The following is a 26,159-nucleotide window of genomic DNA, read 5'->3' as shown; positions in this document are numbered from 1 at the left end:
TTAGATAGTTCTATATTTGCAAGTCGCCATTGAAATACTAGTTTAATTTTTTAATTCTCTTTATGATAAAGCTATGGATTTTACAATTTGGGAATTGCTGAGTGAAGAAAAGTCTACAATAGAATTTTTTCAAAAAGAAAAAAAAAAAAAAAAAGGCATCATTCATGATAGAAAATTATGCTTGAACAATTATGAGATGAAATTATGCTTTATCGATAACACGGTAGCAAAATGGCGGTGCAGGAAAGAAACCTGTAATGAGTATGTTTCCATTCAGTTTATTTTAGCCTTTTTTATATAAATAATAATAATAATAAATTGTATGATGTGAAATTAACCTTTTTATCTAAATTAAAATAATAATCTGAAACAGTTATTTACTCTTATGCTTCCATTCAGTCATGTTTAGCCTTTTTTATATAAATTATAATAATAAAAAAGTACTATATGAAAGTAACTTTTCATCTAAATTAAAACATCAATCTTAAATAGTTATTCGCTATTACACTTCCTTTCTTGCGTTAGGGTTGCCACAATTATTTTTGGCAGCATTGGCATCAACAATAGTTTGGCGATTTTTTACGGCCCTCGAAACCGAATAGTACCAAAAATTCTAACATAGGTATTTTGACACAAAATCAGACTTTTTCTGACATGACATGCCCCTTTTCCCCATATTTCGATTCTACAATTCAAATTATACCTAAATAATAGATTTTGTATAATTTGGTACGAAATTTACAGAGAAATTCAAAAATTTATTTTGCTATACTTTTTTCAGTTTTCGCCAAGAATAATTGACTTGGCGAACTTCTTAATTTATGACAACCCATTTTCCTTTTCTTTTTTTCACTGTAAACGAGCAGAAAAAAAGTCATTTTTCATACATTCAAATAATTTTAACAAAGTGTGTATTATCGTTTGGCGTTATTATCGCTTAAAAAAAAAAAAGTGCCAAATCTCAAAACACTCCAATATGTAAATTCATGTATATCTTAGAAAATTTTGAATAAAAAACTAATTTTTTTGGGTACACCTAAGACATACATCTACTTTAAGATGATGTTAAAAATTTTGTAGGATATAATACAAAATGTTTTCAAAAAAAATTATAAAAATTATTTTAAAATACTAATTTTAAAAGTAAATCATAAAAAATGGGCAAAATTTTTTTTGGAATGAACTTAAATTTTGATCTGCGAAAGATGGAATCAAATAAGTGTAATAAAAAAGAGATATTAATAAATACATATCACATTGAATTTACATTGAGGAGCTAAAATTTTGGGAGCTAATTTTTTAACAACTACTCGCGCAGTTTTTACAAAACTTGGCAGTTTGGTATTATGTGAGTCGTAGAATTGAAATATGTAAAAAAATTGGTATCAAGAAAACAATCAAAAAACTATATTCCTAGCTTTCTGACCTATGAAAAGTTTCAATAACAGTAAACAAAAAGCTCAGTTAATTTATAACCGATTTATACACAATATTAAATAATTATGCAGTTTTTTTACTAACATTTTAATTTAAAGATTTTTTTAAAGTTTTTATTTTTAGTTGAAATAATGCCATGAAATACTTTCAATTATGACTTTACCTTTCAAATGCACAGTTTGAAAATTATGTTAACCAAAATTATAGCATTCTCAGTTTGCAAATTTGAAGTATTTATAAATATAAAACTCAAAAATATATTTAATTGAATAAACAGCAGAGAGTCAGTATTTCCTTGTTACAGTAGCCACTGCACACTGCTCCAAAAAAAAAAAAAAAAGAAAGAAAGAAAGAAAGAAAAAGGGGGGACAGTTGCATATATCCCATTCTACTGAGCCAATTCATGAAATTCAAATTACGCTCTTCATATCTCGAAAGCATGACTTAGGATATATATTAGATTTATCTATAACACTATTCTAACATAGGTATTTTGACGCAAAATCGGACTTTTATGAAATAACATACCAATTATTTTACATATTTCGATTCTACGACTCAAATTATGCCTAAATATTAAATTTTGTAAAATTTGGTGCGAAATTTACGGAGAAATTCAACAATTTATGTTGCCACTTTTTATTCAGTTTGCGCCAAAATTAGTTCACTTGGCGAACTTCTTAATATGTGGCAACCTATTTTCATTTCCCTTTTTACACAGTGTGTGAGAGGAAAAAAAAAAGACTCAATCATTCCTTCTTTTAAATAATGTTCTTTATTCTTATATTTTTAATTATAATCGTTATTAATTTCTTCATGTTCTAGGGCTGAATTCAGGCTTCAAAAATTACAAATTAGCGATCTGTACGAAAACGATTTCCAGATTGTACGCACTTGTGCGAGTGATTTGCGATCTCACATTTTCTAATCGCTAATTCATGGTTTTCACAGATGAATTTCTCCCTTACACGGATGGTGCACTTGGCTTTTATCAAATTTAACGCCTTTAAATGGTCATTTGCTTACTTCAAAGTTTTTTAAGGGTATACAATATATTAAACCAGTGTAACAAAAGATTAAGTTAGATTCCGACCCATATTTTGTTTAACAAAATTGCATACAGCGCCATTTCCCCCCTTGGTGGTGAGGTTTCGAACTTTCTTTTTTTCACGGAAAATAAATTCCCATGACCTCCTTTACACGGTTACCAAGTTTGATAACATTTGATCCAGTAGTTTTTCTTTTATCACCATTTCAAAGTGGAACTTTAATTATAACCATCCTGTACATTATTAAATTTTAATTTGAAGCTATGCATTATATATATAATATGCGTAAGATTTTCGCTCTTATGGAAAAAATAAATAATTGAAGCAAATATACTTAGGATAATGGACCAAAACTGAAAAAATTTCCCCTCCCTTGGAAAATAAAATATTGAAACTTCAACCCTGAATTTATTGGATTATCGAAATATTCAGTTTGACTTATCTTCTAAGTCCTAGTTCCGACAACAATTCCGCCAAAAATTTCAAATTACTAAAGCTGAAGTAAAAGGTTTAGTATATATTCAATGTTGTTAATAAAGTAATCAGAGAGTGTAATAAAAATGGATTATAGAATTTACGCTGATTCAACTTTTTGTCTGAATGCACAACATGCAATGGAAGAGAAGGCTGGTAGAGATCTGTTTTTGACATGCCTCTAAATGTAGATGTCATACTCCTTTTGTCTCTTCAATGTCCAAAACTTTCCTTTGAGAGGCAACTTTAGTTTTCGGGAAAGAAAAAAAAAATCAAAAGAAGACAAATTTGTAGAACATGCAGGACAATTGAGTACATACACTTCGGAAAATAAGCGGTTCTCTGATTGGTTATTGAATAATGAAAAGATGCATTGTCATGCAATACAAAACATTTGGAATACATTTTCTGACTGAATAACGTAAGATTAAAAGTCATCTACTTAATTCACAGCCATTTACAAATCAACTACTCGGGCAATTGCAGAATCGTTTTCATCCTGAGCTTGTAAGACAAACCTAATATTTAACACTGTATATTTAGATGTGCACTTTGTATTTACACACTTATTTAATCTTCCGGGAACGTTCCTTCTTTAGCTCATATTCCAAGAATATTAAGTGAATACAATTACAGTCAAAAGTCGTTAATCCGGACTCGTAGGCACTTTGGCGATTTTGGATTATCGATTTTTCCGGATTATAGATCATCAGTTTAAATCTGGTAAGATGGCATGCAGAAATTATAAAATTAAAAATATGAAACCATAAATTATGAAATAAAGAACAGTTATGATCTAAAAGGTATCAAAATTTACAAAAAATAGCTTAATATTTAATTGTTTACTTTATTAAACATTTCTTTCAATGCAAGTTGTTTAAGTTGCTTCGTTTTATGTGATAATACTTTCTCTTTAATTCTATAAACAGACATAATTTCTTGTTCAGTTACAAAGTTCCGCTGTTCAAGTCCTATAATTGCTGTGTCGAGAATACCGACTAATACTGAAAATCGAAATTTTTTCGTTTTCAATAACCTCTGTGTCACTTTCTTCACTATCGGAAGCAAATTATAATGACGAAGAATTTGATTTAAATCATATCAAAGACGGAATACATCGAGATGAAATACTACATTTAGTAAGGAATTATAAGCCAAATAAAATGAAAACATCTGCCCTGAAGATAAGGATAGTGCTGACAGATCAACTTCCAATTCATTGCGCGCCACGGCGATTCCCCCCCCCCGCACCACCACAGAGCGGCATGAAATTGATAAACGGATTTCGGAATGGTTAGGTCATTTTTTGCAGCAATTTCACTTTTGTTTAAAGGACTTTGAAACATACTTTCGCTTTGTAGATGCTTTACATATTAGTAAATATATATCGGAAATTCTATTTGACGTAATCGAAAGTTTAAGCTTACTTTTGTAAAATTGCTCTAACAGTCTGCAAAAAATAATAAGCCGGATCCAATTCGAAGATTAAGGAACAACGCAATCTGCAACATTAACTGCATTAGATAATTTTAGCTTAGCTTATACCGTCTGTTATACATTAAACGCGCATGCGTAAACGTATTTTGTGCATGCGCACACGCATATTCGCAGCCATAAAGGTCTTACGCATATGCGTCAATGCAATGCATGCGCAGAAAGTTTGTAGCTTTGAGGTCCGGATTATGGGTGTCCGAATTAACAACTTTTGACTGTATTGTAAAAGAAATTGAATATTCATTTGCACTACGGCTTGGTAGTTTACTAACAAGTTAACAAAACTTAAATTCTGCTTTTTGTGTCTAAGAATACAACAATATTTTAAATATTTACAAATAAAATATTAAATTGGAGCCTCACCAGTTGCCTAGCATTTGAAGATCGGTAAATACTAATTGTTTGTTGCGAAGTCTAACCCAGGCTTGCATGGTTGGTTTTCGTAGTTTTTTTAGGTTCTCTTTACAGAGGTTCTCTATGAAAGCATCTCAACCAAATAGCTCCCATGTTCTTTCTATGTTCAAATAACCAACTTAGTTTAAGCACAATTTCTAAGTGAAGTTAACTAGCAAAACTCGAATACTCATTAAAAATCATGTAGCTTGCTAATCGGGAGTAACATGAAAGATACAGCGCCAATAATTGAACTGCTGTTACGGTACGCTGTTTCTAAACTTAAATGGTCATTGCTTAATTAAATATAATTGATTTGTAACTTCTACTAGAGCTGACAGTAAGAAGTGAAGTGCAAACAAATAATATCGTGTGCAATCTTGATTAATATAAAGTTAGAAATATTTGCACTCAGATAAAGTTTTTCAAAATATTTGAAATTATTTTATAAAAAGGATTTAATAACTGTAATAATTACTAATTATATTACTGATGATTAGAATTCAGTTCTTGACAATTACATTCTAAATTAGAATTTTAAGGATATAATGAAAATACGCTACGCATAAAAATACATTTTAGGATAAAAAACGAGTTGATTTTTTATGTTTAAAAACTTCTTAAATTCATTTAATAAACATCGTACCCTCGTTGTTAATTGAATCCAGAATTTGGGCGTCGTTTGTATAATTATTCTTACTTGTCCACAGAACCTGCTGACTTATCCAGTCATTACGTAGCTGCAGATCATTTGTACATAACCATTGAACTTCCATTAATTCGGTCTCTAGAGGGTTGTATGCTTATATCATAATTTGACTTTTATAAAAGTGATTATTCTAAATCTTATGTTTCTATAAAAATATACTGTGCTTTAAAAATATGGATGATAGTATCAGCTGCTCTTTCAGCCACTTCACAAGCAACAGCTTGTTTATAAATAAATTGTGCAGTTAATGTCATAAAATATTTTCATAAAATTCAAATAAGCATCAAACTAAAGTTCTCAGTTTTATACAATTTGATTTAAACGAAGTAAAGTAGCAGACGATAAAACGCCGAAGATAAAAAATTTACTCTTACAAATAAATAAAAAAAAAAGGAAAAAGGAAAAAAAGAGAGAAATTAAAAAAATAGTTAAAAATTTGATTAATATCATCTATAATTTTAAAAAAATAGCTTTTCATATAGTATTAATAAATATTTATTACACATCATTGAGGGGAAAAATTTCATATAATTAATTCTCCGTAAAATATGACTTGAAATTTAAGATTAAAAATAGCTGTGGCAATTCACTGAAACAAAAATCCATAAACCACATTTGACGTTATTATCGCTTAAAAAAAGATGCCAAATTTCAAAACGCGAAAATATGCAAATTCGTGTATATCTTAGAAAATTTTGAAAAGTCTAATTTTTTTTGCAGGTATGCTTAGAAATACACCTACTTTAAGATGATGGTAAAAATTTTATAGGTTATAATTCAAATTTTTTTGAAAAATTAATAAAAATTATTTAAAAACAGAAATTTATAAAATAAAACACAAAAAATAGGCAAATTTTATTTGGAATGAACCTAAATTTTGAAATGTGAAAGGAAAAATAAAAAAAGTTTAATAAAAAAAAAAAAGAGGGTGAATCTTTACATTATGGTAACTTGGCGATTTTTTGGCGAACAACCCTGCTACAGCAACCTGCTAGTTTTGTTTTGGACGCCATTTTGTTTTCACGAAGTAAAGGCATTTTTTTTTTTAACTCAACATTTTTTTCCAGCAATCTGCTAGCCGAATTACGTTTATACTAGAACTTTTATGGAACATAAATGCTTAATCATGACGAAGATTAGGTGTGAAATTGGGAGAAAGTGCAGAATCGCAAACCGCTTCCCGCGTTTTTAAGAATCGCACATACACGGTATCCATGTACACATCGACCTATTTTCACTTAAAAAAAAAATCCCAGAATTGTACAAAAATGGCATTGCGCACACTCTTGACTTTATCTATGTACACATCAACCTATTTTCACTTAAAAAGTCAAAGAAAATTGACAAAAATCTAATTCTTCTTACTCTTGTAAAAAGTGCCGAACAAATAAGTGGGCGATTCTGCACTTTAGCAGCGAAATTGTTTCTAAGTGCTTATTAGCTACAATCACGATCGGAATTTTCCGGAAAATGTCACATTACATGTCTCATGATCTCTTATTTCTCTAAGACAAAATAATCTGGGATTCGAACTGTGTACTTCTCAGATTATTGCTAAAGTCCTAGGTAGTAATTTTTATCGCCTTACCAAAATGTCGCCAAACTACCTGTTACCATATTCTAAAGATTAGCCAAAAAGGGATATTAAAAAATATTTGCCAAATTCAATTAACATTGAGGAGCTAAAATTTTGAGAGCTAATATTTTAAAAACTACTTGTACAATTTTTACAAAACTTGGTATTCTGGCATAATTCGAGTTATAGAATCGAAAAATGGAAAAAAAATTGGTATGTTATTTCAGAAAAAGTCCGATTTTGTGTCAAAATACCTATGTTAGAAAAATGCTATATATAAATCTAATATATATCCTATGTTGCACTTTTGAGACATGAAAAACGCTAAGACAGAGATTCTTTAAAAATAAATATTTATTTCTAACAATTAAACAGGCTACTCATACCATACTATTACTTATTTAACTCTTAAGCTAGTAAGCAAATTAAGTAAGACAAAGAGAAATAGTAACGGGAGGGAAACAGTTTTGTTCAAATGATTGAAATGACAGAGCAAAAGAAAAATAAATCATTCTTTAATATTAATATTCAATAATATTAATTTAGCAAGGTAAAAATGACACTTTATTAAAAATAATACCTAACAGTTATAATGATAAGGATCCCAAGATTGGTTAAATTTCAAACAAATTGAGAAAATGAAATTTTTCAAATACAGAAAGAAAAGTCTACAGTACATCTAATGCATATGTTATAAAAATGGACACCTGCTTTTCAAAACAACAATCTCTTTCAGAAAATCAAAGCATGTTTAATGATTGTAAAAACGTAGAGCATGATGAGTTAGTTATACGAGCGGGAAAATCACAAATCAAATTAATATAAAATGAGGATATAGGTGAATGACTTTGATATAACTTTTTCAATATTTATATCAAACGAATAAAAGAATTTTAATGAAATCTCAAAAATCTGCATTTCATGAAAGTAAATAACCTAACATGCTTACTTGTACGCTACAACTGAAAAATAGTTATAATTTCTTTGCAATACTTTAAGTAGAGATATTTTTTAAAAGCTTTATTGTTTATTGTAACATTTGGATTACAAAATTACAAACATCAGGTGGTAATATTCTACGCATAATTTATAATATCAAAATAATTGCGATGTTTATGATGATTACGACAGCAGATTGCCACAATATACGAAATCACATTTCAGGAAAACAAAATCTAAAATAAATAAATGCACGAAAAAGCGCTGAATCAACAATTTTTTAAAATGAATTTTAAGAACAGTAAACGTACCCAGTAAAAATTAAAGTTGTGTTCTCTATTACTTTAATGACAAAATCGCTCCTCATACGACTGTGGCCAAAACGAAATAATCCAAAAGATTAAAAGTTATATTGTTGCCAAACATGCCGTCTGCAGTTGCGAAACAAGATATTTATAAAGCTAATTTGTTAGCTATATTATATTCTAATATATCTACCGACAACACTAAATCTTCCTTCCTCTAAAAAATTATTGTTAAGAAAATTTAGTTCGAAATAACAAATGCTATTAAGACTACTGAAACGGTAAATGTAAAGAAAGTCTAAACGCACAATTCCATCCCCAAATCACTCTTTTAAATCAGAAACCAGTGTACCAAACTTCTTCAGATATAAATAAATATTAAGTCAGAACATCTAATAATATCAATAATATAACAAACTATCATTACGTTGAAGATTACAAATGATATTCAGACCAACAACAAGGGAAGGATCAAGATTTTTAAAAACATTTAGTTTATTACAGTTTTTTTTCCCCCTTTTTGGCTAATAGGCACCTAATAAGTCACAGTAGCCTCCTATGAGAGGACAGACAATTTACACTCATGCCTTCTCAGAGATTCGAACCCGGGCTTTTCGGTATCGCAGGCGGTTTCCCTAACCACTATACCGTCTGAGTGGTTTATCACAAAAGTTTGACAGAGGGCTGGATACGCTTAGGTTTTGCATGCTTATTGTTCTAAGAATGCGTTTGCAGTCGCCGTTGTTAGCAAGGAAAACTACAGTGCCCAATATTAATCTGTTCAAAATAAAATAAAGCTATAGTTTAAGTGCAGAACGAAAAAATAAAAGTAATAATGTTAGTCATATGAGCGTGTTCATAGCAGTTAACGATTATGAAATGATTCGCACAAGTATTGAGCAGGATAGGAAAAATATAATTTGACAGGCGCTGCGATCACCGAGGCAAGCGGCTGCACGTTGGCAGCGCTCTGTAAAAAAGTGTAAAACATTCCTTTCCCCTTAGTGATTATCAATTAAATTGCTTTGAAATAGTGTTTTTTCTACAAAACCTACACGTTTTCAAAAGATATTCGGCTCCGATGTTGATGAGAATGAAACAGCGCACAATGTGAGGATATACTACGAAAGCTTGGAATTTTAAGATAAGTACCCTTCTTTCATCTAAACTAAATCAAATTTCTATAAATAAGTGCCTTTAAATCAATAAAGTTTAATTTTTCATCAGTTTTTAGCATTAAACAATACTTGAAATTGCTCATTGCTAGTGGCTTCTTTTGTGGTTACAATTCCAAAGAGACGCCAACGTTATCAGTTCACGTCTGTCACCACCTACAAAGGCACCCCACTTTATCTTGTTTTGAGTAAGGCTCCTTTAATCTCGTGAGAGGGAAAATTGGGATTCACACACACACACATAGATCGTGTTTTATTCTTGAGTGTCAAGATGTAGAAACATCTTTTTACTCGACTTCCTTCCGGGGCATCGCACCACTTCCCTCTCGGATATTCTGGTTTCTTTTTTTTCTTTTTTTTTTTTTTTTTTTTTTTTTTTTAGATTGCTTAAGTATATTTTCGCCTTTAAATAATATTATACTTCACCGATTTTTTTCTCATACTGTTCCTTGCTATCTGTTAAATGTCCATATGTAACTGATGGATTATTCTTCACTGCCTTAAATAAATTCTTAGAACTATAAGCTTATATAAATAAGAGTCAACACGTACCGATTTTACAGGCCCGCACCTCATTCTGTTATACTAGCAGTAATTAACTAGTAATAAATTATGATTGTAAAATAATTAATCTTGTAATAAATTATGATAGTTAAATTAATAAATACTACGTTTAATTTGTGTTTTTAATATATATACTCTGTAATTTACACACACATATTTTTTTTTTTTTTTTTTTTTTTTTTTTTTTTTTGGTGTGTGAGGTTGTGGTTTTTATATGGTTCTATGTTGTTTGTCTGCTGCTGTTTTTTGAAAAATGTATGAAAATGTTGGGAACGAAGATAGCATAAGTTGATTTAGTTAAATTAATCTATACTTTTGTTTGATGACTTTTGTTGATGTCTCAGGATGCAAGCATACGTATTACTTTGTATTCCATGCTAAATACCTTGATACGAAGCATTTTAACACTGTCAATATTTTTTTTTTTTTTTCCAGTAACCATTACCAAACACACTCACTGTTCACCATTACCAAACACACACCTGTGAGACACTATTTATTGTAAATGAAGGCAGCTTCTTCTCCTTTTAACTGCACTCATGGAAACAATCGTATTTTAGGATATTTTCTACTTCTTTTCTTTTTCTTTCTATAGGCTCTTTTTTTCCCTCTTTATTTTTGAGCAATTTATTTTAAATTTTATTTTGTCCCATCTTTAGTTCCTGGCCTTTCGAACTCGTACAAAATTTACGAAGTTCCTTTTTAGTCTCCTCAAATACGAAATTGTTCCTCTTTCCTTCGCATCTATGCTTGATTTTTCGCCCATCTGGGCAGAAAGACTTAGCGGGTGCAAAACAAGACATCTGTCTGTCTACTAAAAGAAGATAATTTGAAGTATCGTAATTTGGTAACTAAAAATTTTTAATGAAAATTTATTTAAATATGAATTTTTATTTATTGTTTATTCATTCAAACCTTATTTATAGTTCTAACAGCTTATACAGCAAATTAAATCCTCTCCTTTTCTCCAAGTTAATCAAAGCATATATGACCAATGATGAAACCGGCTAGGTTGCTCATGTATTGTTTTGAATTTGGTGTACATCTTGGAAGAGTTTTCGAAAGTTTGTTAGTCCGTCGAAAATTTATTAATTCTCTGTTATGCGAAGTATTAATGAAATTAAATGGATTTAATGTGACGGTATATAACTTAAAGCATAATTAGAACTGAATCGTGGCTGTGCATTATTTTGATTTCATTTGCCTAAACTCTTTTCACATCTCAATAAAAACTAGGAATATTTTTCTTGGATATTATTGTTTGGGTTGATCTTTACAATATGGTAACTGGTAGTTTGGCGACATTTTGGAGGCGATAAAGGTTACTACCTGGGACTTTGGTAATAATGTGAGCAGTACTCAGTTCCGATTACGCATTATTTTGTGTGAGGGAAATGAGAGATCATGGGATATGTCATGTGATATTAATGGACGAATTACGGTACTTTAATCGGAAAAGGGGGGAAATCGGGAAAAAATCTGGAAAATTTGTATTTGGTTTATTCTGTGTTGTGTGAAACAGTGTTCGTGAATTTTGGGATCCCATGGCCGTAACTAAAGAAAGGTTTATCGGACACGTAATCAAGATTCTGAAGAAGATTAGGTAAGTTAGTATTTTTAATTATTTGTGGATATTATTTTTATGCATTGTTCTAAATGAAAGGTGGAAGTAAAGGAATTTGGTATTATTGGGAAAATTGTTATTAGCAATGATTTAGTTTAAAGTAATTAGGATTGTAAGGTAATTTTTATTAATTTAATGTATGTGCTCATTTATATTTTAAGTAGTGTTTTTGAATTTAATTATATTTTAATTAAATGGTAGTTATTTTGTGAATTTTATGTTTGTAGGAATTTGGTATACGTTTTAGTTGAAGTAAACGTGCATGGAAATAATTTAAATATTTGATACTATGTATTTGTAATGCTTGCGGTATGAATTCATTGGTGACGTGTATAATGTAATAGATGATTTAGAGGTAAAAGTTTTTGGATATTTTATTTATTTTATATGTGGAAATGTTCATATTTGGAAAGGGTAAATACTTTTTCGCGATCAGGTAATTTCATATATGTTCTTTTTACCGGGTTTAAAGATTGAGAAAATCGTCATGTATTTTCGTGAAATTTTTCTAATTTATGAGAAAAAAGCAGTGTACATGGATATAGTGAAGAGTGTGCGCAATGCCATTTTTGTGCAATTCTGGGATGTTTTTTTAAGTAAAAATAAGTCGGCGTGTACATGGTTTATGTGTATGTGTTATTTTGAAAAACGCGTAAGGAGTATGGTATTGTGCACTTTTTCCCAATTTTGCAGTGAATATTTGTCATGATTAAGCAGTTTTGTTAGATAAAATTTCTAACATAAGTGTAATTCGGCTAGTAGATTGTTGGAAGAAGTGTTCAGTAGATAAAAAGAAAAGAAACATGTCTTTACTTCGTGAAGACAAAATGGCGGCGGGAAAAAAAAATAGAGGGTTGCTGTAGGAGAGTTAGTCGCCAAATTTTCGCCAAAAAAACCCCAAGTTACCATAATGTAAAGATCAACCATTGTTTGTAATTTCTTTGTATTTATTTATAGTTCTGTTTTTTTTTGTGTGTGTGTGTGAAAATATGCGTTAAAGTATGAGAGATATTTATAAAATAGGTTAATCTTTGGATTATCGTAACTTGGCGACCAACCCTGCTTCAGCAACCTGCTAGTTTTATTTTGGACGCCATTTTGTTTTCATGAAGTAAAGGCATTTTTTTTTTTTTTTTTACTCAACATTTTTTTCCCAATCTGCTAGCCGAAAATTACGCTTATGCTAGAACTTTTATGGAACAAAAGTGCTTAATCATGACGAATATTAGGTGCGAAATTGGGAGAAAGTGCAGAATCGCCCACTGCTCCCCGCGTTTTTAAGAATGGCACATACACGGTATTATCCATGTACACGTCGACCTATTTTCACTTAAAAAAACATCCCAGAATTGCACAAAAATGGTATTGTGCATGCTCTTGACTTTATCCATGTACACTACTAAAGTCCTAGCTAGTAACCTTTATCGCATTACCAAAATGACGCCAAAGTACCTGTTACCATATTCCAAAGATTAGCCATAAAATATTTTGTGAGTTAGAATTAACGGTACAGCTTGAGTATAGGACCCCATTGGCGATTTTTGGCTTGGTGCACTTTTGGATGGTTGTTTTTCTGGTGACCCAGCAAATTATAGAATACTCCACTTCGGCAACCCTGTCGCATTCCCGCGTGAAAGTGTCATTTTCTTCGTGATGTATTCAACAAATTTCTCGAAATTTTAAGGGACATAAATTGGGCGGAGTATAGTATTTCTTTGTAAATTTACCATGATTTTGTAAACTTTACTAAATTTCCAGCATTCTTTTATTTTTAATTTAAACATGTATTCTGAACTCCTGTTTTCAGTTTTATAACTTAAAACTTCACTTTCAATATTGCTGCATAAAACATGCCTCCATGTACTTGTGTATTTTCAAACTTTTCTTTACTTTTAATTCAAACATGCATTCTTAACTCCTATTTTCATGTTTTTATTTTAAATTCTGAGCTCCTATTTTCAATTGTACAGTTTGTAATTTGTATTTTCAGTATGACTGCTAAAAATATGCCGTTATTTATTTATTTTCAGTTTCACTGTTTAAATATATATTCTAAATTTGTATTTAAAATTTTTCTTGTTAAAATGTGCATTGTAACATCTGTTTTCAACTTTAACTGCTTTTACAAGGCTAAACTTGTATTTTGAATACTATTACTTAAAATGTGCTCCTACTTACTTATGTACCTTCAAATTTGCTGTTTAAACATATATTCTAAAATTTTTTCTGGTTAAAACGGGCTTTCAAACTTGTGTTTTCAATTTTAACGGCTTTTCCATGGCTTGGCAACATTTTCGCCAAGCCAAAAAATCGCCAATGGGGTCCTGTACTCACACTGTTTCGAATTAACAAAATGCTTCAGCAACCTGCTAGTTTTATTTTGGACGCCATTTTGTTTTCATGAAGTAAAGGCATTTTTTTTTTTTTTTTTTACTCAACATTTTTTTCCCAATCTGCTAGCCGAAAATTACGCTTATGCTAGAACTTTTATGGAACAAAAGTGCTTAATCATGACGAATATTAGGTGCGAAATTGGGAGAAAGTGCAGAATGGTTGTTTTTCTGGTGACCCAGCAAATTATAGAATACTCCACTTCGGCAACCCTGTCGCATTCCCGCGTGAAAGTGTCATTTTCTTCGTGATGTATTCAACAAATTTCTCGAAATTTTAAGGGACATAAATTGGGCGGAGTATAGTATTTCTTTGTAAATTTACCATGATTTTGTAAACTTTACTAAATTTCCAGCATTCTTTTATTTTTAATTTAAACATGTATTCTGAACTCCTGTTTTCAGTTTTATAACTTAAAACTTCACTTTCAATATTGCTGCATAAAACATGCCTCCATGTACTTGTGTATTTTCAAACTTTTCTTTACTTTTAATTCAAACATGCATTCTTAACTCCTATTTTCATGTTTTTATTTTAAATTCTGAGCTCCTATTTTCAATTTTACAGTTTGTAATTTGTATTTTCAGTATGACTGCTAAAAATATGCCGTTATTTATTTATTTTCAGTTTCACTGTTTAAATATATATTCTAAATTTGTATTTAAAATTTTTCTTGTTAAAATGTGCATTGTAACATCTGTTTTCAACTTTAACTGCTTTTACAAGGCTAAACTTGTATTTTGAATACTATTACTTAAAATGTGCTCCTACTTACTTATGTACCTTCAAATTTGCTGTTTAAACATATATTCTAAAATTTTTTCTGGTTAAAACGGGCTTTCAAACTTGTGTTTTCAATTTTAACGGCTTTTCCATGGCTTGGCAACATTTTCGCCAAGCCAAAAAATCGCCAATGGGGTCCTGTACTCACACTGTTTCGAATTAACAAAATGCTTCAGCAACCTGCTAGTTTTATTTTGGACGCCATTTTGTTTTCATGAAGTAAAGGCATTTTTTTTTTTTTTTTTTTTTTTTTTACTCAACATTTTTTTCCCAATCTGCTAGCCGAAAATTACGCTTATGCTAGAACTTTTATGGAACAAAAGTGCTTAATCATGACGAATATTAGGTGCGAAATTGGGAGAAAGAGCAGAATCGCCCACTGCTCCCCGCGTTTTTATGAATGGCACATACACGGTATTATCCATGTACACGTCGACCTATTTTCACTTAAAAAAACATCCCAGAATTGCACAAAAATGGTATTGTGCATGCTCTTGACTTTATCCATGTACACTACTAAAGTCCTAGCTAGTAACCTTTATCGCGTTACCAAAATGACGCCAAAGTACCTGTTACCATATTCCAAAGATTAGCCATAAAATATTTTGTGAGTTAGAATTAACGGTACGGCTTGAGTATAGGACCCCATTGGCGATTTTTGGCTTGGCGCACTTTTGGATGGTTGTTTTTCTGGTGACCCAGCAAATTATAGAATACTCCACTTCGGCAACCCTGTCGCATTCCCGCGTGAAAGTGTCATTTTCTTCGTGATGTATTCAACAAATTTCTCGAAATTTTAAGGGACATAAATTGGGCGGAGTATAGTATTTCTTTGTAAATTTACCATGATTTTGTAAACTTTACTAAATTTCCAGCATTCTTTTATTTTTAATTTAAACATGTATTCTGAACTCCTGTTTTCAGTTTTATAACTTAAAACTTCACTTTCAATATTGCTGCATAAAACATGCCTCCATGTACTTGTGTATTTTCAAACTTTTCTTTACTTTTAATTCAAACATGCATTCTTAACTCCTATTTTCATGTTTTTATTTTAAATATGTATTCTGAGCTCCTATTTTCAATTTTACAGTTTGTAATTTGTATTTTCAGTATGACTGCTAAAAATATGCCGTTATTTATTTATTTTCAGTTTCACTGTTTAAATATATATTCTAAATTTGTATTTAAAATTTTTCTTGTTAAAATGTGCATTGTAACATCTGTTTTCAACTTTAACTGCTTTTACAAGGCTAAACTTGTATTTTGAATACTATTACTTAAAATGTGCTCCTACTTACTTATGTACCTTCAAATTTGCTGTTTAAACATATATTCTAAAATTTTTTCTGGTTAAAACGGGCTTTCAAACTTGTGTTTTCAATTTTAACGGCTTTTCCATGGCTTGGCAACATTTTCGCCAAGCCAAAAAATCGCCAATGGGGTCCTGTACTCACACTGTTTCGAATTAACAAAATGCTTCAGCAACCTGCTAGTTTTATTTTGGACGCCATTTTGTTTTCATGAAGTAAAGGCATTTTTTTTTTTTTTTTTTTTTTTTTTACTCAACATTTTTTTCCCAATCTGCTAGCCGAAAATTACGCTTATGCTAGAACTTTTATGGAACAAAAGTGCTTAATCATGACGAATATTAGGTGCGAAATTGGGAGAAAGTGCAGAATGGTTGTTTTTCTGGTGACCCAGCAAATTATAGAATACTCCACTTCGGCAACCCTGTCGTATTCCCGCGTGAAAGTGTCATTTTCTTCGTGATGTATTCAACAAATTTCTCGAAATTTTAAGGGACATAAATTGGGCGGAGTATAGTATTTCTTTGTAAATTTACCATGATTTTGTAAACTTTACTAAATTTCCAGCATTCTTTTATTTTTAATTTAAACATGTATTCTGAACTCCTGTTTTCAGTTTTATAACTTAAAACTTCACTTTCAATATTGCTGCATAAAACATGCCTCCATGTACTTGTGTATTTTCAAACTTTTCTTTACTTTTAATTCAAACATGCATTCTTAACTCCTATTTTCATGTTTTTATTTTAAATTCTGAGCTCCTATTTTCAATTTTACAGTTTGTAATTTGTATTTTCAGTATGACTGCTAAAAATATGCCGTTATTTATTTATTTTCAGTTTCACTGTTTAAATATATATTCTAAATTTGTATTTAAAATTTTTCTTGTTAAAATGTGCATTGTAACATCTGTTTTCAACTTTAACTGCTTTTACAAGGCTAAACTTGTATTTTGAATACTATTACTTAAAATGTGCTCCTACTTACTTATGTACCTTCAAATTTGCTGTTTAAACATATATTCTAAAATTTTTTCTGGTTAAAACGGGCTTTCAAACTTGTGTTTTCAATTTTAACGGCTTTTCCATGGCTTGGCAACATTTTCGCCAAGCCAAAAAATCGCCAATGGGGTCCTGTACTCACACTGTTTCGAATTAACAAAATGCTTCAGCAACCTGCTAGTTTTATTTTGGACGCCATTTTGTTTTCATGAAGTAAAGGCATTTTTTTTTTTTTTTTTTTTTACTCAACATTTTTTTCCCAATCTGCTAGCCGAAAATTACGCTTATGCTAGAACTTTTATGGAACAAAAGTGCTTAATCATGACGAATATTAGGTGCGAAATTGGGAGAAAGAGCAGAATCGCCCACTGCTCCCCGCGTTTTTATGAATGGCACATACACGGTATTATCCATGTACACGTCGACCTATTTTCACTTAAAAAAACATCCCAGAATTGCACAAAAATGGTATTGTGCATGCTCTTGACTTTATCCATGTACACTACTAAAGTCCTAGCTAGTAACCTTTATCGCGTTACCAAAATGACGCCAAAGTACCTGTTACCATATTCCAAAGATTAGCCATAAAATATTTTGTGAGTTAGAATTAACGGTACGGCTTGAGTATAGGACCCCATTGGCGATTTTTGGCTTGGCGCACTTTTGGATGGTTGTTTTTCTGGTGACCCAGCAAATTATAGAATACTCCACTTCGGCAACCCTGTCGCATTCCCGCGTGAAAGTGTCATTTTCTTCGTGATGTATTCAACAAATTTCTCGAAATTTTAAGGGACATAAATTGGGCGGAGTATAGTATTTCTTTGTAAATTTACCATGATTTTGTAAACTTTACTAAATTTCCAGCATTCTTTTATTTTTAATTTAAACATGTATTCTGAACTCCTGTTTTCAGTTTTATAACTTAAAACTTCACTTTCAATATTGCTGCATAAAACATGCCTCCATGTACTTGTGTATTTTCAAACTTTTCTTTACTTTTAATTCAAACATGCATTCTTAACTCCTATTTTCATGTTTTTATTTTAAATATGTATTCTGAGCTCCTATTTTCAATTTTACAGTTTGTAATTTGTATTTTCAGTATGACTGCTAAAAATATGCCGTTATTTATTTATTTTCAGTTTCACTGTTTAAATATATATTCTAAATTTGTATTTAAAATTTTTCTTGTTAAAATGTGCATTGTAACATCTGTTTTCAACTTTAACTGCTTTTAGAAGGCTAAACTTGTATTTTGAATACTATTACTTAAAATGTGCTCCTACTTACTTATGTACCTTCAAATTTGCTGTTTAAACATATATTCTAAAATTTTTTCTGGTTAAAACGGGCTTTCAAACTTGTGTTTTCAATTTTAACGGCTTTTCCATGGCTTGGCAACATTTTTGCCAAGCCAAAAAATCGCCAATGGGGTCCTGTACTCACACTGTTCCGAATTAACAAAATGAAGAAATTTTCTCAGTCTCCATATTTATATACTTCGAATTTCCTGGGAGATAATTTGCTTAATTTTCTCGATAACTCAGTTGAATTATATAGATAATTTAATAGAGAATATATGAATGAAAAATTATCTTTTAGGAAATGTGAAGTGAAATTTAGATATCAAATGTGTACTATTGTGGAATTGAAAATTAGAATTTGTAATTAATAAAACTGGAAGTGGTAATTTGAACAAGATAATCATTGTTGATTCCATTGAAAGGTCCCAAAACTGGAATTTCTCCATACAACCACCACTTTCAGTTTAATTAATTAAAAATTCCAATTTTTAATTTCCATAGTAGTATGCATTTAATATCAAAACTGCACTTTATATATATATATGTGTGTGCGTGTGTATGCTCATACTTCATCACGTATGAAAACTTTGATTATACTGTAGCAGTTCAGCTTTATATTTCCGTAGGAATGTTTTTTTTTTTTTAAAGTATTTTGTTATCAATGGATTTTTATTCTTCTTCCCAGATTCTTCTATTCCTTCTGTTTAGTGTTACTATATCATTATTTGATTGCAGTTTTGTTTTATGATAACTAAGATATGTGATATGTGTAAAGCAAAAAACTACTCTTCTGTTACTAGGACCAGATTCAGAAATGTATGTGTTCATGTATGCATGTATAGACTTCTGTTGTATACTTTGCACATTTTGTGTTTATTGTGTGGATGTGTACACAGTTATGTGTGTGTGTATACACATTTGCGCTTATAAATACATTTATAAATCCAGTCCTTTTAACAGAAGAGTACCAGCAAAAATTATGTATTTATTATCTATTGTGTCATTCCAAAAAGTATTTTTTGTATAACTGACTCCCCCTCCCAAAAAAAATAATACAGTAAAAAAAAAAAAAAATCAAGAGTATTTTCTTCTGAGCATTTAAGTTTGATGTAGAACTCATATTTTTATTTATGCAATAAATAACATTTTAGAAAATGACATTTATAAAAAGAATGAAATGAGTAATTTATTTATCTTTATGTTTTTAAGGACGGTTTTGCGCATGATATGATATGAGGGACGCAGCCCTACCCTCCTGGCAGACTTTACGTCGCCCTATGGCCTTTTTGCGAGCTGCGCCAAGTTTTATGCATGATATTTTATTTTTCTTCTATACAGCAAAGAATTATTTCTAATTATGAATGTAATATGAATATAATGACATAAGATGTTTTAACTATATCCCTGCAAGGACACAATCAGAATATCGAAATTATTTCCTGCTTTGTTTGTGTTTTTAACTTTGTAAGAAAGCTGTGAGATTATTATTGCTAATGATTATAAGTTACAGAGTGCCTATGGTTTCAAAACCATGTAATTGAGTTCAGTAATTGAATGCTAATTTTAGTTTAAAAAATGGGAGGTTGCCAGATTTGGCGAGATTTCGCATCAGCTGGGAGCAGGGCTGTGGAGCTGGTAGAGGCCGGAGCTCCTGGAATTTTAATGACTTCGACTCCAACTCCTTCATGTATATGTAAACATATAAACATGGGTGCGTCTTATTTTTTTTAATGTAAAAGTAGTAGTACATGCTACAGATAAAAATTGATGCATAGCAATCTTTTTATATTAATTAGCATTTATTATGAAATAGAAAAACTGGCATAAGTAATTTCTAAGAAACAGTAAAATTTCGGCAATATCTTCTTTGTTAGAGGACCATAGATCCGATTTGATAAACTTCAGACTTGAGAAGATTCTTTCCACACTGACTTGAGTTGGAAGAAGAGCTGGGTTGATCTTTACAATAAGGTAACTGGTAGTTTGGTGACATTTTGGAGGCGATAAAGGTTACTACCTGGGACTTTGGTAATAATGTGAGCAGTACTCAGTTCCGATTCCGCATTATTTTGTGTGAGGGAAATGAGAGATCATGGGATATGTCATGTGATATTAATGGAGGAATTACGGTTCTTTAATCGGAAAAGGGGGGAAATCGGGAAAAAACCTGGAAATTTTGTATTTGGCTTTATTCTGTGTTGTGTGAAACAGTGTTGGTTAATTTTTGGATCCCATGGCCGTAACTAAAGTGAATTCGAAATGGGTATTTAGTGGTATTGAAAAGGGTAGTAATAAATGTTGGTTTAAGGTTGTGCGAGATAGAAATAAAGATGTTTTATTAAGTTATTTATTTTACCTGGTACCTTGCTGTGAAACATAAGTATGATTTTAAAGATCCTGAAACAGAAAGAAGAAAATTTTATCGGACACGTAATCAAGATTCTGAAGAAGATTAGGTAAGTTAGTATTTTTAATTATTTGAGGATATTATTTTTATGCATTGTTCTAAATGTAAGGTGGAAAGGAATTTGGTATTATTGGGAAAATTGTTATTAGCAATGATTTAGTTTAAAGTAATTAGGATTGTAAGGTAATTTTTATTAATTTAATGTATGTGCTCATTTATATTTTAAGTAGTGTTTTTGAATTTAATTATATTTTAATGAAATGATAGTTATTTTGTGAATTTTATGTTTGTAGGAATTTGGTATACGTTTTAGTTGAAGTAAACGTGCATGGAAATAATTTAAATATCTGACACTAAGTATTTGTAATGGTTGCGGTATGAATTCATTGGTGACGTTTATAATATAATAGATGATTTAGAGGTAAAAGTTTTTGGATATTTTATTTATTTTATATGTGGAAATGTTCATATTTGGAAAGGGTAAATACTTTTTCGCGATCAGGTAATTTCACATACGTTCTTTTTACCGGGTTTAAAGATTCAGAAAATTGTCATGTATTTTCGTGAAATTTTTCTAATTTATGAGAAAAAAGCAGTGTACATGGATATAGTGAAGAGTGTGCGCAATGCCATTTTTGTGCAATTCTGGGATTTTTTTTAAGTAAAAATAAGTCGACGTGTACATGGTTTACTGATATTTTAATTAAATGATAGTTATTTTGTGAATTTTATGTTTGTAGGAATTTGGTATACGTTTAAGTTGAAGTAAACGTGCATGGAAATAATTTAAATATTTGATACTAAGTATTTGTAATGCTTGCGGTATGAATTTGTTGGTGACGTGTATTTGGTGGTCGTGCGTGCTTAATGCATGATATAATTAAAGAAAATAAGAGTAGACAATCTCCTATAACAAAAAAATATATTAAATACTAAATTACAATTTAAATTACATTGCAGAGATCAACACAGAGCTCGGAACACAGTTCATGCTACCTTCGCGTACAGTTGTGTGACGAGAAGTCTGAGTGAGTAAAGATGTCGCTTTGCTGCTCCGATTAAGAACTGGATTTTACACGTGGCGCCATCTCATGAATAGAAGTTGAAGTATCTGTCGGAACGCCACAGTACTCCCCCCCAAGTACCATCGGTACGTTATAAGTACTTTGGGTTAAATTTAACCTTTCTTCCAGATCTGGTAGTTTTAGGTTGCTCTTTTACAGGATGTAAGCTTTCTTCCGGGAGTGATGTTGATGAGGAAGTTGTTGGATCTTGCATTAGAAATGCTGGTTTGAGACGATCGATTCCAATCACTGATTGTTTGCCATTGCAGATGATGGTGAAACGTTTCGGTGTTCGTTTGACAACTTTGAATGGACCATCATATGAAGGTGTTAAAGTTGGCTTAATTTCATCGTTGCGCACGAATACGTGCGAAGATGTCTCAAGCGCAGGATGTACAAAATAGCTTGGCTGGTTATGCGAAGATGCTGGGGTTGGCGAGATATTGCTCATGGTCTCACGTAAACGTTGAAGGAATGTTGGAGGGTCGATAACTGGAGTAGATTCTGGGTGAAAGAATTCACCTGGCAGACGGAGGGTTGCACCATATAACATTTCAGCACAAGTGCTACCAATGTCTTCTTTGAATGCTGTGCGAAGACCAAGCAAGACTAGGGGTAAGGCTTCTGTCCAGTGTGTGCTACTGTGGCACTTCAGACCTTGTTTGAGAGATCGGTGAAAGCGTTCCACCATCCCATTTCCAGATGGATGGTATGGTGTTGTGCGAATATGGCGAATGCCAAGAAGAGAGGTGAGGGATGCGAACAAGTGACATTGAAATTGTCGGCCTTGGTCAGTAGTGATGGTGGTAGGCATGCCAAATCTTGAAAGCCACTGGGAGATGAATGCTCGAGCTACAGTTTCAGCGGATATATTTTCAATAGGAATGGCTTCAGGCCATCTTCTGTACTGATCAATACAAGTGAGGAGATAAGTGTAACCATTTGAAGGAGGCAATGGGCCAACCAAGTCTAAGTGTACATGATCAAAGCGTCTTGCTGGAAGGTTAAATTGTTGAATGGGACTGTGAGTGTGACGGGATACTTTACACCGTTGACATCTAATACATGAACGAGTCCATTCTGTGATGTCTTGATTCATCGCTGGCCAGACAAATCTGTCTGCGATCAGCTTTTTGGTGGCACGGATTCCAGGATGTGCCAAATTGTGCAAGGCATTAAACACTTCACGTCTAAAATTGACAGGAATATAGGGACGTATTCTATTGTTCTCTATGTCACAATAAATTTTAAGCGTTGGGTCAATGTGCAGTGGTTGTAACTGAAGGGAGGTTTGTGGATTTGAGATTAGGTTCTTGAGTTCCTCATCATGCAATTGAGCTTTTGCAATTTCAGAGAAATCTGGGGTAGTGAGGTTGATATTGTTTACCCGAGACAAGGCATCAGCAACACAATTATCAGTACCAGAGACATATCTGATATCTGTACTAAACTGGGCGATGAAATCCAGATGTCGAAGCTGACGAGGAGAACATGAGTCAGAGTTTTTTCTAAAAGCGAAGGTTAATGGTCGATGATCGGTGAAAATGATGAAGTCGTGTCCTTCCAAGTTGTGCCGGAAGTATTTAACAGCACAGTACACAGCAAGTAGCTCTCTGTCATATGTGCTGTATTTCCTTTCTGCAGTAGTGAGTTTTCTGGAAAAGAATGCCATTGGGGAAAGTCCTTTAGTGGTATGGGCTTGAAGCACTGCTCCTATGGCCGTGTCAGATGCATCTACCATTATAGAGAGCTGATCACTAGGTGAGTGATAAGAAAGTGTGGCTGCATTTGCCAGATCGTGTTTGCATTGCACGAATTTCGCAGATGCAGATTCAGTCCAAGGGACAGCTCGTTGATCGTTTTTTTTTTTGCTATTCTTCAGAAACTCATGTAGGCAGGCTTGTGTTTTTGCGGCATTTGGCAGAAAGCGTCGGTAGAAATTTAACATTGCTAGAAAACGCTTCAGTTCAGAGATGGTTTTGGGCTGAGGTAGGTCGTTAATTGCTTTGACTCTTTCTGGTAAAGGTTTGACTCCGTTCTGGGTGATAAGACATCCAAGAAAGGAAACTGAGGGTTGACCAAGTACACATTTGGATGGATTTAGTTTTAATCCATGATCTTTAAGGCGAGTGAAAATCTGACGCAGATGTTGAAAATGTTCTTCCGCATCTGTAGATGCAACCAAGATATCATCAAAATATGGGATGCAGAAATCGAGGCCAGACAGTACTTGGTGTATGAAACGCTGAAATGTTTGACCAGCATTGCGAAGGCCAAATGGCATATATAAGTACTCAAAGAGACCAAATGGTGTAGTCACTGCGGTCTTGGGCACATCTTCAGCATGCACTGGGATCTGATGATATGCTCTGGCAAGATCGAGGGTAGAAAATATGTTTGTTCCATGAAAAAGATGGGTACAGTCTTGGATATGTGGGACTGGATATCTGTCAGGGACTGTGACGGCATTAAGTCGACGATAATCTCCACACGGCCGCCAGTCACCATTAGACTTTTTAACCATGTGAAGTGGACTGGCCCATGGACTTTTAGATGGGCAAATGGTTCCCTGTGCTAGCATGAATTCAAATTCTTTGCGAGCAGCTTTTAGCATTTCTGGAGAAAGACGACGAGGCTTGGAAAATACAGGTGGGCCATGTGTTTCAATGTGATGATACACTTCTGGCTGATGAGTATGCTGCCCTGATTTGGATGGGTTTAAAATGTCAGGGAATTCTGCTAATAACCGATGAAACCGTGTGCTGCCCGATAAAACACTTATGTTGGTTGGTACGTTTGATATGTGAGAAGCTTGGCCCTGTGATGTCAGCTGAGTTGTAGCATCAATTAAGCAATTATTCTTGACATCCACTAGAAGGTGGAAATGTGTCAAGAAGTCGACACCAATAATTGCTTGAGTTACATCAGCAATAATAAAAGGCCAGTTGAAGGTCCGGCGCAAGTTTAAATCAAGTGTCAATAGTTTGGTGCCGTAGGTTGCAATTTGGGTACCATTGGCTGCGTACAGTACAAGTTTATTAAGTTGGTGAGCATTTGTTTTAGTTCTCGGGAGCACTGATATGTCAGCTCCAGTATCTACTAGAAAACATAACTGAGTTGAACGATCAGCCAGTACTATTCTGTCGATGTGGCGGACATTCTGTTGGCCAGCAGAAGACCACCCATTTAGTTTCCCGCTTGTACAATAGTGCATGGAGGGGCACACTTGCGAGCTTGAGAGCCGAAATTCATATGATAAAAACATATGCCACTTGTGGGTTCTTTGTACTGCGTTCGAGTATTACGACGAGATTGACTCCTGCTTCGGGCACGAAATTTATTACGTGGGCCCTGATTTGATTGATTGTGAAGCATGAAGACTTGTAGAGAGTTCAGATACTTTTTTGGTCAATTCAGCCACTTTTTGTTCGAGGGATGAACTGGAAGGTGCAGCATTAGCAGCACTGACATAAGCTGGAGTAACAAGTTCATTAATTTTGTCAGCCATTGCTGCTAAACGGGTTAGATCTTCATTGGAAGCAGCGAGAATTATTTGTATGTTATTAGGGAGACGCGAAAGCCATAGTGACTTCAACAAGTCGTCACTAAAATGGCTTCCTGCCAGGTCACGCATTCGTGACAGCAAGTATGAAGGTCGCTGATCTCCAAGTTCAAGTCCTTGTAGTAAAGTACGTATTTTTGAAGATTCACTTTCTGAATAGATTTCAATGAGCCGCTGTTTCAGTTTGGAGTATTTATCACAATCAGGTGGTTTGAGAATAAAGTCATGCACTGAATTCAGAATATCAGACTCAATTGCTGCAACTACGTGGTTGAATTTTGTAGAATCCTCACTAAAGCGAGCGATAGAAAATTGTGCTTCGATCTGAGCGAACCACAATGAAGGATTATTTTTCCAGAAAGGCGGTGGCTTCACCGCAACACGTGTGATTTGTGGCTCTGGTGGAATATCGTCGGGCATACTGATAGATAATTTTCACTTTAATTAATAAACACTTAACAGCACAAATATTGTAGCAAGATGATACACTATTGATATTTTGCCCTGATAACAATAAATATTTTAACCATGCAGAAAAAATTTACGTAATGATACACACACAAATAATACAGGGTCAGCAATTACACACACAAATAAT

At 32.5% G+C, this 26,159-nt stretch overlaps 2 protein-coding genes across 3 annotated transcripts in view; one reads left to right on the top strand and one right to left on the bottom strand.

The window, feature by feature from the left end:
- Mo25 (calcium binding protein Mo25) overlaps positions 1–8,525 on the bottom strand; it is a 56,196-nt gene extending 47,671 nt beyond the window's left edge. Inside the window, exon 1 of the mRNA XM_085814282.1 lies at positions 8,383–8,525. The gene's annotated coding sequence lies outside the window, so the exon portion shown is untranslated. The remainder of the gene's footprint in view (positions 1–8,382) is intronic.
- A 2,351-nt stretch (positions 8,526–10,876) lies between these two features.
- Positions 10,877–26,159, top strand: part of IntS14 (integrator complex subunit 14) — a 63,780-nt gene continuing 48,497 nt past the window's right edge. The window contains exon 1 of one of the 2 annotated variants that reach the window (XM_085814273.1): positions 10,877–10,962. The gene's annotated coding sequence lies outside the window, so the exon portion shown is untranslated. Of the gene's footprint in view, positions 10,963–19,744; positions 20,985–26,159 lie in introns of those variants that run through there. The other variant, XM_085814277.1, reaches the window with a different exon arrangement.

Source organism: Stegodyphus dumicola, chromosome 1 (assembly GCF_044657685.1).
Source record: "Stegodyphus dumicola isolate Sdum_Otavi_A_Nest chromosome 1, ASM4465768v1".
In the NCBI taxonomy this organism is placed as follows: Eukaryota; Metazoa; Arthropoda; class Arachnida; order Araneae; family Eresidae; genus Stegodyphus; species Stegodyphus dumicola.
The sequence above is the reverse complement of the archived record's forward strand: the minus strand, read 5'-3'. Positions and strand labels throughout refer to the sequence as shown.